General features: G+C 45.7%; 1 protein-coding gene across 3 annotated transcripts in view; it reads left to right on the plus strand.

Annotated features, from left to right (window-relative positions):
* The first annotated feature begins 248 nt into the window (after nucleotides 1-248).
* Nucleotides 249-13,722, plus strand: part of LOC106563077 (myocyte-specific enhancer factor 2C) — a 31,332-nt gene continuing 17,858 nt past the window's right edge. Inside the window, exons 1-2 of one of the 3 annotated variants that reach the window (XM_014128302.2) lie at nucleotides 249-522; nucleotides 2,957-3,154. The gene's annotated coding sequence lies outside the window, so the exon portion shown is untranslated. Of the gene's footprint in view, nucleotides 523-2,956; nucleotides 3,155-3,474; nucleotides 3,779-13,722 lie in introns of those variants that run through there. The other 2 variants (XM_014128303.2, XM_014128304.2) reach the window with 2 other exon arrangements.

Raw genomic sequence — 13,722 nt, forward strand, 5'->3', positions numbered from 1 at the left:
GCTCAAGGGCACATTGGCAGATTTCTCATCTTGTTGGCCCGGGTATTCAAACTAGTGAGCTTTTGGTTATTGGCTCGACACTCTAACCGCTAGGCTACCTACTGCCCCAAATTTCTAGGTGGCTAGTAGAAAGTATTACAGGGAAACACATTTAAAAAATATATAGATATATATTTTTTTTTAAACGACAAATCTGAGGGGGCACGTGCCCCTGTGCCCACTATGGGCATGACGCCTCTGAGGGAGGTCACAGGGTGTGTGTGTGTCTGAGGGCGCTGCTGGGGGCTGGTTATGTCTCTTTCCTCTCAGTGTGCAGTTGGTAGCTTTGAGCCGAACACGGTCACCCAGGTCTCTGGGTTTTCTCCTCTAAGCCAGCTGGTCTGGCTTTATACCTTCTTCTAGTCCTCTTTTGCTCCTTTGTTCCATTTCATCCCTTCTTTTCTGAGCTAAAGGATAGAGTGATCTGACCCACAGCTGGAGCTGTAGGGAACCTTCCTGGGGAAGATAATACAAGCAGCACTGGTGAGTGTGTGTGTGTGTGTGTGTGTGTGTGTGTGTGTGTGTGTGTGTGTGTGTGTGTGTGTGTGTGTGTGTGTGTGTGTGTGTGTGTGTGCGTGTGCGTGACGCACAGCAAACTCTTACTGACTCATAGCTTTCAATTTAGTTTAGTTTTGGGCAGAAAGGAGTGTGTGCCACATGATCAAACAAGAGTTTGTGAGCGTGAGAGCGCATTTGAGAGTGTGTGCTGTCTATGGGAAAGTGTGTGAGCGCACCGCAAATGAACACAAAAACATAAATGTCTTCTCTGGTGTTTTCTCATGGTAAAGTCAGCGGGTGGTATGGCTTCATCTGCTGACGAGAAACTATAAAGGAAAATCTAAAGGACTTGTAATGCCTCCCAAAGTCAAGCGTCTTTCACCTCTGTGTGTGGTTGGGTTCTCCTGGTCTGCCTGTCTGTCTGTGTCTGCCTGTCCGACCATAGCGAGAAGCACAGCCACAGCTGCAGTAGTCAATCAGGACTGGCCCAGGATAGAGAGAGAGAGACAGAAAGATATGAAGTTAGAATTTGACCATGAAAAAAGACAAAAAGGTTGACATTCACTCTTCTATTCCTATGCTGTACTTTTAGCAAGCTATATAGCTCAACATTCCATGGTGGTGTTAATATACTGTATTCAAGCAAGTCTACAATGTTTTGTGGATCTGTAACAGTTGGTCATTGGCCCTCCATCTTGGCTCTCCCTGCCCCTCCCCCAATCACCTCTCTGACTGGCCTATGATCTCTGACCCTTTGATACTTAAACTTTGTTTCTAGGTTACTTCTAGCTTTATTCCTAATGACCTTGAACAAATGCATCTTGTTATAAAACTGGTCTTTCAGTCATAACCATGGCTGACAGTCTACTGTGTGATGCAGTACAGTAGGTTGACTGTATTTACCATAAGTAGCCTTTAGCTTGTGGTCTCCTGCGTCGCTACGGTCCCTTGCGTCCTAACAGCCTCTTGGTCATATTCGTATAGTTTGTTATGTCACATCTCTGACAGACAGGGTTTGTGGTGTAGATTCGAGATGCCAAACTACTGTATTCAATTAAACTGCAAACAATTCCATAGCTAATGTTAGTCACTGTCTGCCTGGCTATCACTGCTGTTCGTACTGAAATTCTGGAGTGAATCAGAGCTTAAAATATCTCTGGTGGTACTGCCCTAACACTGCCATACACTCTGGCCTCAGAACCAAGCACAGCTGTGTCTGAGGGAGCTACATGCCACATACACATGAGTGTTTGTGTGTGTGTCGATGAGGGAAGGGATGGAGGAGAGAATAAGGTTTTAACCTTTATTTAACCAGGCAAGTCAGTTAAGAACAAATTCTTATTTACAATGACGGCCTACAACGGCCAAGCCCGGACGACACTGGCCCAATTGTGTCGCCGCCCTATGGGACTCCCAATCACGGCCGGTTATGATCCAGCCTGGAATCGAAGCAGGGTGTCTGTAGTGACACCTCAAGCACTGAGACGCAGTGCCTTAGACCGCTGCGCCACTCGGGAGCCCCTTCAAAGCACGAAAGCATGCTTTGAAATATCTCCACATATTGTACGGAGTTTGCAGAGACATACTTTCATTGTTGTAAAAAATGCTCTTGGATGACTGTGCCTTTGCAGTTCAGAGGCCTGTCTCGCATGAATAACAGGCAGATTACATTGTGTATGTCAGCCTGAGTGATGGGAGTGACAGGAAACGATGACAGCAGGCTTGTCAGGTGAGATGCCTACAAAGACAGCAGCATCTTTTCTCGGGGTGTATAGTTTCTACAGTAGGAGAACGACGACTGTTTTTCCTGTAACACTACAAAAGGTTAAGGCTCATCCATTATACATAGCAGGTGTAACGCACTGGGCGGTCCACTGGACCACTAACAACCAAACTAGAATCCCATGAGACATACCCTACAGGAACACATTTGCAGTGAAAACACTCCCCAGAGACGGACTATTTGCTTTTGTGTACAGTATATGTGTGCGGGTGTGGGCAAGTGTGCGTGTGTGTGCGTGTCGGTGTGTGAGCTGCAGAGCGGGTTAGAGCGGAGAGAAGTAGCCTACCGCTATAGAGTTGTAGGACATTTCGTAAGTCCATCCACCCATCCAAAACTGCACAGTACTGGTAAACAGGTGCAGTTCCAAGAGCTTCCACTGCAGTGCACCAGTGAGCTACAGACCAACACTTCATACTTCATACTTTCTGTTTGCCCTGTGTATTCTAGGGAAGGGAGAGTGTATTACTCTGAAAATGTACATTCATTTGAGTTTAATAGTCTGTTTTAAGATTAAAAGCAGGTGTGTGCGTGCGTGTGTGTGCGTGTGTGTGTGTTTGCGTGTGTGTAAACTACATCTTAATCTGTTCTTTTAGAACCAGCTCCAGTCTCATACAGTATCTCTCCGGTCTCCTCCAGGTGCTCTGTAAACCAATGGACCTGAGGCCCTTAGAGACCACCCTGATGAAACACTCAGACACAGACTGACTGACACAGATGAGAGACAGATTGAGATAAAGCCAGAAGGAAAGAGCGAGAACCGAAACCTGAAACACATGCAGGAGGATCTGGGGCTGAAGCTTTGACAGAACAGAAGGAAGTGCAAGTAATTGACTGGTAAGATATCCACGTTTTCACTGCTTAACCAGACGGGGAATGTAGTCTGCTATACTACGACTAGGGTGGTTTATTTGATTGGCACATATGTTGACTGAACACACTTCAGACAGATAGGCTGTGTGTGTGTGTGTGTGTTTGTGTGTGTCTTTACGCGCGCGCGCCCGCTAGGGCCTTAAAACTTGTTCATGGATTGTGTGCGTGTTTGATGGATTGGAGGGAGAGAGAGGGAGAGCGATCGATCAAAGTGTGTCTGTGGGCACATCACCAACGGGAAACAAACATTAGCGGTATTATCCCCCTTTCCTTCCCCTCCTCCGTTCCTTCACCGGGCAAATCACTCACTCACACTGAGAGACTGCGTAGCACGACTCCCTTCCTCTTCATTTCAAATCTGGAGTGGAGAAGAGAGTTTTAATGTTGCCAGTTGCCCTTTCCATCACTGTGTTCGTATGATTAATAGTAGGTTATTTCCATTCTGGATTTAAAGCGAATTCGTTTTTCTAACGGGGCTCTTTACACGAAGACTTTTCTGCTGTACGGTATTCGGACAAGGCTCGTGAAAACGCCTGCGTAAACGGACACTGATATCGGACAGAGCAGCCTCATGAGGAGCAGGCTACAGTAAGTGTGTCCGGTGGTTAATTCATTATATTCGCTTTGAAAGTTTACAGTTGGGACAGTTTGCGCTATTGGCAGAATACGCACAGTGTTTGCGCTCCGAACTCGACCGTAAACACGTAGCAGTCTGTCATATAATTTAATAGATGTGTTATACTCAGAGTATACAACAGCTCAGTGAGAGAGATGTGGATTGTATAGTCGGATTTGTTTATTTTTCTTAAATGTTTTATTAAGTAGTGTGTTCATGTCAATTTAAAGTTGATTGAGGTCAATACTTTAGCTGTTTTTGAATGAATCTCAGACCTGTTAGAGAAAGTGAAATATGTAGCACTGATGGCCAAAAATTCAGTATCTTTAAAGTCATTTTGAGAAAATAAAATACTTTTGTATAATATTTTCTAGCGTATTAATACAGGTGAGGGGGTCTGTGCACCCAGTGTCAATGGGTATTATGACCCTGATCCCAGGCTAGAGCAGTGTACAGTATGTGGCCTTGAGGGGTGTGTTCTCCAGCTCTGCCCCCTGGTCTAGCTGGAGAGCTACAGTGTGTGCAGGCTTTAGTTCCAGCCCAGCACTAACACGCCTGATACTTGGCTCCTGTCCTCTGGATAAGCCTCTAGTTTCTGTTCTGGCTCTCCCATTAAGTCAGAGAGAGCAGGCAGTTTACAGGTGGATTACAGACTAAAGGCTAGCCTCACCTAGCTGCCACATCTCAGCTTTATGAACCAACACATGGCTGGGAGTGGGAACACATGACTGGGCAGGGGTGCACAATGGAGGCTCCGGAGTTCCGCAGTCCTGACGGTTTTCATTTCTTGCTGCCATTCTACTTGATCAACTGATTGACTGGAATTTAACGAGGTAGAAAACCATCAAACACCTTGGGCCTCACTCCTCTCTTAAGACCTGAAGAATTCACAACCCAAACTGTAGTTTATTTAAAAGCATATTGCAGAGGATTTGCTGGGTGGTCCCCATATGGGCCTTAACTCTGACGTGTCTGAATTTTACCCCAACACTTGTTTTCTAGTGAGTACAGTGTCATCTGCCACCGTGGTAAACAACTTACTTACTGTGTAGTGTTGCATCCACCATCCTCCAGTTAGGGAGTCTACATCCACCATCCTCCAGTACGGGAGTCTACATCCACCATCCTCCAGTACGGGAGTCTACATCCACCATCCTCCAGTTAGGGAGTCTACATCCACCATCCTCCAGTTAGGGAGTCTACATCCACCATCCTCCAGTTAGGGAGTCTACATCCACCATCCTCCAGTTAGGGAGTCTACATCCACCATCCTCCAGTTAGGGAGTCTACATCCACCATCCTCCAGTACGGGAGTCTACATCCACCATCCTCCAGTTAGGGAGTCTACATCCACCATCCTCCAGTTAGGGAGTCTACATCCACCATCCTCCAGTTAGGGAGTCTACATCCACCATCCTCCAGTACGGGAGTCTACATCCACCATCCTCCAGTACGGGAGTCTACATCCACCATCCTCCAGTTAGGGAGTCTACATCCACCATCCTCCAGTTAGGGAGTCTACATCCACCATCCTCCAGTTAGGGAGTCTACATCCACCATCCTCCAGTACGGGAGTCTACATCCACCATCCTCCAGTTAGGGAGTCTACATCCACCATCCTCCAGTTAGGGAGTCTACATCCACCATCCTCCAGTTAGGGAGTCTACATCCACCATCCTCCAGTTAGGGAGTCTACATCCACCATCCTCCAGTTAGGGAGTCTACATCCACCATCCTCCAGTTAGGGAGTCTACATCCACCATCCTCCAGTACGGGAGTCTACATCCACCATCCTCCAGTTAGGGAGTCTACATCCACCATCCTCCAGTACGGGAGTCTACATCCACCATCCTCCAGTACGGGAGTCTACATCCACCATCCTCCAGTACGGGAGTCTACATCCACCATCCTCCAGTACGGGAGTCTACATCCACCATCCTCCAGTTAGGGAGTCTACATCCACCATCCTCCAGTACGGGAGTCTACATCCACCATCCTCCAGTTAGGGAGTCTACATCCACCATCCTCCAGTTAGGGAGTCTACATCCACCATCCTCCAGTTAGGGAGTCTACATCCACCATCCTCCAGTTAGGGAGTCTACATCCACCATCCTCCAGTTAGGGAGTCTACATCCACCATCCTCCAGTTAGGGAGTCTACATCCACCATCCCCCAGTTAGGGAGTCTACATCCACCATCCCCCAGTTAGGGAGTCTACATCCACCATCCTCCAGTTAGGGAGTCTACATCCACCATCCTCCAGTTAGGGAGTCTACATCCACCATCCTCCAGTACGGGAGTCTACATCCACCATCCTCCAGTTAGGGAGTCTAATACAGATGAGCTTTGTCTGCTAGTTGCCTGTAGCTTCTGTAGTGTTAATCAGAAATTCCCCCCTACTCTAGTCTAGTCTGAAGTATTTATAGTGAGTCATGTGCCTGTAGTGGAGAATGGTGGTGGTGGTGGTGGTGGGTTACAGCATCTACTGGCCAGCTTGGTAGAGCTGTAGGACACCGATCTAAGTCATGTCCCTTTTACTTGTTATTTTCCTCCTGACTAAGTGATAGAGGAACTACGTTGTTTTCTTTGAAAGGATATGCGGTGCTCCTAGCGCCATGATGAAGTCGACGCAGGCTCTATGTCTGGGGGCTTGCACACACCCCTTTGAGACTCGTCTACGTGCACTCCTCCGCCCCCAGCCCTCTACTCCTCCCGTTCCCTGTCTACCCCCTGCCCGGCACCCATCCGTCTACCCCCCACTACCCCTGCCCCTCTGACACTGGCATGTAGGATGTCCTGCCAAGATATACAAGGGCATTGCCACCCCATCACCCACTGTCTGTCGCTCTCGCTCTATCCAGCCTCAAAATACACACTTACACATTCTGTCTACCCTGTCTATCTGTCTGTCTATAGGCCTGTGTGTCTCTGGTCCAGGGATGGACTGGGATAAAAAAAATCCACCCGGTGATTTCTAATACCCCAGCCCATTTTTTTCCTTTGGGCCCTCATTATTAGCCAAATAATGACAATTCTATGCAAACACCCCAATTTAGATCAGCCCACTGGCATTTGTCTGAACTGCCCTATGGCCAGTCTGTTTCTGTTTGGTCCTTCTGTCTGTCCCTCTCTTGCCCCAGAATACACACACGTACACAGCTTGGGGGTAAATGAGCACTCTGAATCATCCCTTTATGTAGAGAAAGGCCCATCTTTGGCACACTGCGATGGTGTGTTTAAGTTTGTGACAGAGAAGGAGTACTGGGATTGTTGTGAGACTGGGTGTTGAGAGGGTGTTAGTTAGGGAAAATGAGGACTCTGTTAAACGTCCATCTCTTTTCCCTAGTTCTACTGGCTATGTCTGTTTCTGTCTCTCTCTGTCTTAGTGTGAACTAGATACGGGCCGCTCTGCTTTGTTTTGGGGTAAAAAGTTCATTTATTTTATTTTTGGAGCCCCCGCTGGTTACGTGTAAGCTATTTATAGATGAGGAAATGTGTGTGTGTGTGTGTGTGTGTGTGTGTGTGTGTGTGTGTGTGTGTGTGTGTGTGTGAAGGAGGAATCGGGTGGAAACCTGCCACCTTCCCGGTTTGGTTTACAGGTGGGCTCTCCATCATGTCGTCTTAGAGGGAACACACATGCTGGGGGGAAAAAATCTAGCAAACACACACAAGCACACACACAGTGTTTAGGTCAAAAGCAAGCTTCCCTCGAAAGCAGAACTCCATGCTCAGTATCAACACCCACAGTTTATATAATTCAGAGTTGACTCAACAAGGAATGTTCTATATTTACTCAAAAGCAGAGGAGTATGGTGTTTCCTGAAACAGCCTCACTGACTGAATGACTGACTGACTGAATGACTGACTGAATGAATGAATGAGAGCACAGAAGTAATGTGTCCTGTTTGGCATGTTGGGGCTTGTTTTGATTTGACATTATGCCCGAGCCAGCTTGATTATATCTGGTGCTGACATATACTGTGTAGAAGACCTGTGTTTAGAATGTGCCTTTCTTGGTCAGTTTACTGAGGAGTCTGTACGGATCAGGCTCTATTCTCCTCTAGCTAGGGATGGGGGTACGTTGGAGCTGTCACCATGGTATTACATATCACATCATCTCTGATCTCCACATGGGCATAAGGGATAGGGGATAGGGGTTTGGGATGGTACACTACACGGACAAAAGTATGTGGACACCTGCTCGTCTCATTCTAAAATCATGGGCATTAATATGGAGTTGGTCCCCCCCTTTGCTGCGATAACAGCCTTCACTCTTCTGGGAAGGCTAGATCTCTCAAACTCAACTCTGGACCTTGAAGCCAGTTCCACTGCATTTTGTCATTGTTCCCCTCTAATTAGGGACTGATTTAGACCTGGAACACCAGGTGTGTGCAATTAATTATCAGACAGAACAGAAAACCAGCAGGCTCCGAACTTCGTAGGGTAACGGTTGTTGGAACATTGCTGCATGGACTTGCTTCCTTTCAGCTGCAATAGCATTAGTGAGGTTGGACACTGATGTTGAGTGTTCATCCCCAAGGTGTTCGATGGGGTTGAGGTCAGGGCTCTGTGCAGGCCAGTCGATTTCTTCCACACCGATCTCGACAAACCATTTCTGTATGGACCTCGCTTTGTGCACAGGGGCATTGTCATGCTGAAACAGGAAAGAGCCTTCCTCAAACTGTTGCCACAAAGTTGGAAGCCCAGAATCATTTAGAATGTCATTGTCTGCTGTAGTGTTAAGATTTCCCTTCACTGGAACTAAGGGGGCTAGCCTGAACCATGAACAATAGCCCCAGACCATTATTCATCCACCAAACTTTACAGTTGGCACTATGTATTGGGGCAGGTAACGTTCTCCTGGCATCTGCCAAACCCAGATTAATCTGTCGGAATGCCAGATGGTGAAGCGTGATTCATCACTCCAGAGAACGTGTTTCCACTGCTTCAGAGTCCAATGGCAGCGAGCTTTACACCACTCCAGCCGATACTTGGTATTGCGCATGGTGATCTTAGGCTTGTGTGTGGCTGCTCGGCCATGGAAACCAATTTAATGAAGCTTCTGATGAACAGTTATTGTGCTGACGTTGCTTCCAGAGGCAGTTTGGAACTCGGTAGTGAGTGTTGTAACCAAGGACAGACAATTTTTACGTGCTATACGCTTCAGCACTCGGTCGGTCCTGTTTCTGAGCTTGTGTGACCTACCACTTCGTGGGTGGGCTGTTGTTGCTCCTAGACATGTCCACTTCACAATAACAGCACTTACAGTTGACCGGGGCAGCTCTAGCAGGGCAGAAATTGTAGGGAATGTGGCATCCTATGACGGTGCCATGTTGAAAGTCACTGAGCTCTTCAGTAAGGCCATTCTACTGCCAATGTTTGTCTATGGAGATTGCATGGCTGTGTGCTCGATTTTATACACCTGTCAGCAATGGGTGTGGCTGAAATAGCCGAATCCACAAATTTGATGTGGTGTCCACATACTTTTGTATATATAGTGTGTGCTGTGTAGCGTGATAGGGAGTTTTGATGACAGCCCGGTTACCAGTCTGTTACTGCTTTCCCTCAAGTACTACTGAATTACTACTGATCACTACTACAGAAGATCTACACAAAATCTACTGGTTTTAGTACTTGATTGTTATTGAGATGTGTAGTAAACCAGTAGTGAATTATGTAGTAATTTAAGTAGCAATAAATTATGAATTGGGATGTTTCGCTACTGGTGAACACTACATATTTCCTACTCAAATCACTACATAATTCTCCCTTAATGTATAACTACTGAGCTTTTGGGTATCTACTACTTAAAACCTACATAATTCTTACACGTTCACTATTGAATTACTACACGATTCCTACACATTACTGCTGTCTGCATACTCAATCCATATTGAATTACTACTGCCAGTGCCATCTGTGTGTGTGGTGTTGTATCACTACTGATCACTACTGAATTGATCCTGATCCTTTACCATTTTCTACATAAATCCTTTGGAATTACTATTTAAAACATTTAACTACTGTTTACCTATTGAAAATCACTGCATGTTATTTCCTCATGTTTCTAACTGTAGTTAAATCACCAAACAAGCAATAATAAGCTCATACAAACTTTATTGCAATTTGTTTTGATTCAATTAATGACATATTCAATGACATATTTACACTTATTTTGTCAATCCCTTTGAGACCTTGTCTTCGTTCAGCTTTGACTGAACTATATTCACGTTGTCTTTTTTTGTTGCAGCCACATTTATTCCACCATGTAACCTTTTAAGAAATTAAGACAAGGACAAGAGACAACCAATTCTAAGCCAATTATTAATCATCGGCTAACAGAGGTCACATAAGACGTCACAGAATAACATCTGATAAACATTTTTAATCTTACTAACAATGGCCTCCAATCTTCTTATGTCAAGTGGCTCATTGGCAACAGGTCAAAAGAGGTAAGTAGAATGGGTAAGTATACAATAAGAACATACTGTACATTTGTATACAAACACACTCATCAGCTAGCATGGCGAAAACAGAGTCTACATATCTACAATTCAATGGGGCTAGCAAACAGCTAGGCTAAACTCAATACATCTCTATGGCAACGGCTAACGGCTATGAGCGTTTTGGCTAGCAATCTTTTTGAAGTTGTAAAAAGTTATATCAACGGCTAAACAATGACATGAAAGTATTCATAAAGGAAAGTTAAACTTACAGATGGTGCCAGCATAAGGTCTATGAAAGACAGGATGATGGAGGATGGAAGGTGATTACATTCGGGATTGTCAAAAACAGTAAACAGTAACAACAACCAACTACTTCCTGTTCTGTCTTCTTCTGCAGTCACGAAAAGTCGCTGTAGTCTGGCTGTAGTGTTATGATACATCAAGTAATAAAAACTCTACCTGATTACTATTGAAAAGCCTGTGTAGTAAAGCTGTAGTATTTTGAGTACTTATTAACTACCAACATCAAGTAGAAAAATCTCTAGCCTAACTGATTACTACTAACAAGACTGTGTAGTAAAGCTGTAGTGTTTTGACTACTTATTTACTACCAACATCAAGTAGTAAAAATCTGTACCTGATTACTCCTGGAAACACTACTGTTTTCCTACTGAACACTACACATCTCTACTTATCTTGAGTAGTGCATAAAGTACAAATTCACTACACAGTCTCTACATTGTCACTACTGCACAAATATGTTTTGTGTAGTAATTCAGTTGTACTTTTTCACGAGAGTTAGCCAACTCCCTACTCATTGTCTTGTCATTGACAAGCCTGATCCCTTTCTCTCTCTCCCACTTCCATTCTTCTTCAGCCATGCTTCTGCCTCTGACTGTAAGCTGGGAACCGTGTGTGTGTGTGTGTGTGTGTGTGTGTGTGTGTGTGTGTGTGTGTGTGTGTGTGTTGAACGCTATAAACCGTGTGTGCTCTGCCTGTTTCTAGCTACTTAAGACAAGCTTAAAGAACCTATAAGCCAGGGAGTTGCTGGATGTACAGGTAGCTGCCAAAATAAAGGAAACACTTGCGTAAATGAGGGATAGAAAGTATATTGAAAGCAGGTGCTTCCTTCCACACAGGTGTGGTTCCTGAGTTAATTAAGCAAATAGCATCCCATCATGCATAGCGTCATGTATAATAATGCCCAGTTACCTATCATTTTGGCTACTATGGCAAGAAGAAGATATCTCAGGGACTTTGAAAGATGCATCTCAAAGGAGCATAAAGTGTGTGTGTGTGTGTGTGTGTGTGTGTGTGTGTGTGTGTGTGTGTGTGTGTGTGTGTGTGTGTGTGTGTGTGTGTGTGTGTGTGTGTGTGTGTGTGTGTGTGTGTGTGTGTGTGTGTGTGTGTGTGTCACCAGATCTCAATTCAATTGAACACTAATGGTAGATTCTAGAGCGGTGTCTGAGACAGCGTTTTCCACCACCATCAACAAAACACCCACACAAACACCCTTCACCATCAACAAAACACCCTACACAAACACCCTTCACCATCAACAAAACACACACACACACAAGCACACACCCACTCATGCACACAAACGCACACACACAAGCTCACACTCATTCACACAGACAAGGGCGGGGAATTGCCAGGGACCTCACGATACGATTTTTATCACGATACTTAGTTGCTGATACGATAAGTACAGCCATTCTCATGATTCTATATGTATTGCGATTCGATACTGTGATTGTATTGCAATTTTGTGTTCCAAACATATTGCTTACTGTATGTCTGCTGCAGAGAGATGAGAGAGCATGAGAAAATGAGTTTTGATCGGTCAGGGAAATAAAGTGCTGAAAACATGTTGGGTCACTATTTAAAAAGAAGATGGAGAACAAGTTATAGGATGAAAAATACCTACAGTAGCAAAAACTATTATAATAATAATGTGGGATATATATATGTATATATACTGCTCAAAAAAATAAAGGGAACACTTAAACAACACATCCTAGATCTGAATGAAAGAAATAATCTTATTAAATACTTTTTTCTTTACATAGTTGAATGTGCTGACAACAAAATCACACAAAAATAATCAATGGAAATCCAATTTATCAACCCATGGAGGTCTGGATTTGGAGTCACACTCAAAATTAAAGTGGAAAACCACACTACAGGCTGATCCAACTTTGATGTAATGTCCTTAAAACAAGTCAAAATGAGGCTCAGTAGTGTGTGTGGCCTCCACGTGCCTGTATGACCTCCCTACAACGCCTGGGCATGCTCCTGATGAGGTGGCGGATGGTCTCCTGAGGGATCTCCTCCCAGACCTGGACTAAAGCATCCGCCAACTCCTGGACAGTCTGTGGTGCAACGTGGTGTTGGTGGATGGAGCGAGACATGTCCCAGATGTGCTCAATTGGATTCAGGTCTGGGGAACGGGCGGGCCAGTCCATAGCATCAATGCCTTCCTCTTGCAGGAACTGCTGACACATTCCAGCCACATGAGGTCTAGCATTGTCTTGCATTAGGAGGAACCCAGGGCCAACCGCACCAGCATATGGTCTCACAAGGGGTCTGAGGATCTCATCTCGGTACCTAATGGCAGTCAGGCTACCTCTGGCGAGCACATGGAGGGCTGTGCGGCCCCCCAAAGAAATGCCACCCCACACCATGACTGACCCACCGCCAAACCGGTCATGCTGGAGGATGTTGCAGGCAGCAGAACGTTCTCCACGGCGTCTCCAGACTCTGTCACGTCTGTCACGTGCTCAGTGTGAACCTGCTTTCATCTGTGAAGAGCACAGGGCGCCAGTGGCGAATTTGCCAATCTTGGGTGTTCTCTGGCAAATGCCAAACGTCCTGCACGGTGTTGGGCTGTAAGCACAACCCCCACCTGTGGACGTCGGGCCCTCATACCACCCTCATGGAGTCTGTTTCTGACCGTTTGAGCAGACACATGCACATTTGTGGCCTGCTGGAGGTCATTTTGCAGGGCTCTGGCAGTGCTTCTCCGGCTCCTCCTTGCACAAAGGTGGAGGTAGCGGTCCTGCTGCTGGGTTGTTGCCCTCCTACGGCCTCCTCCATGTCTCCTGATGTACTGGCCTGTCTCCTGGTAGCGCCTCCATGCTCTGGACACTACGCTGACAGACACAGCAAACCTTCTTGCCACAGCTCGCATTGATGTGCCATCCTGGATGAGCTGCACTACCTGAGCAACTTGTGTGGGTTGTAGACTCCGTCTCATGCTACCACTAGAGTGAAAGCACCGCCAGCATTCAAAAGTGACCAAAACATCAGCCAGGAAGCATAGGAACTGAGAAGTGGTCTGTGGTCCCCACCTGCAGAACCACTCCTTTATTGGGGGTGTCTTGCTAATTGCCTATAATTTCCACCTGTTGTCTATTCCATTTGCACAACAGCATGTGACATTTATTGTAAATCAGTGTTGCTTCCTA

Source organism: Salmo salar, chromosome ssa11 (assembly GCF_905237065.1).
Source record: "Salmo salar chromosome ssa11, Ssal_v3.1, whole genome shotgun sequence".
Taxonomy (NCBI): Eukaryota; Metazoa; Chordata; class Actinopteri; order Salmoniformes; family Salmonidae; genus Salmo; species Salmo salar.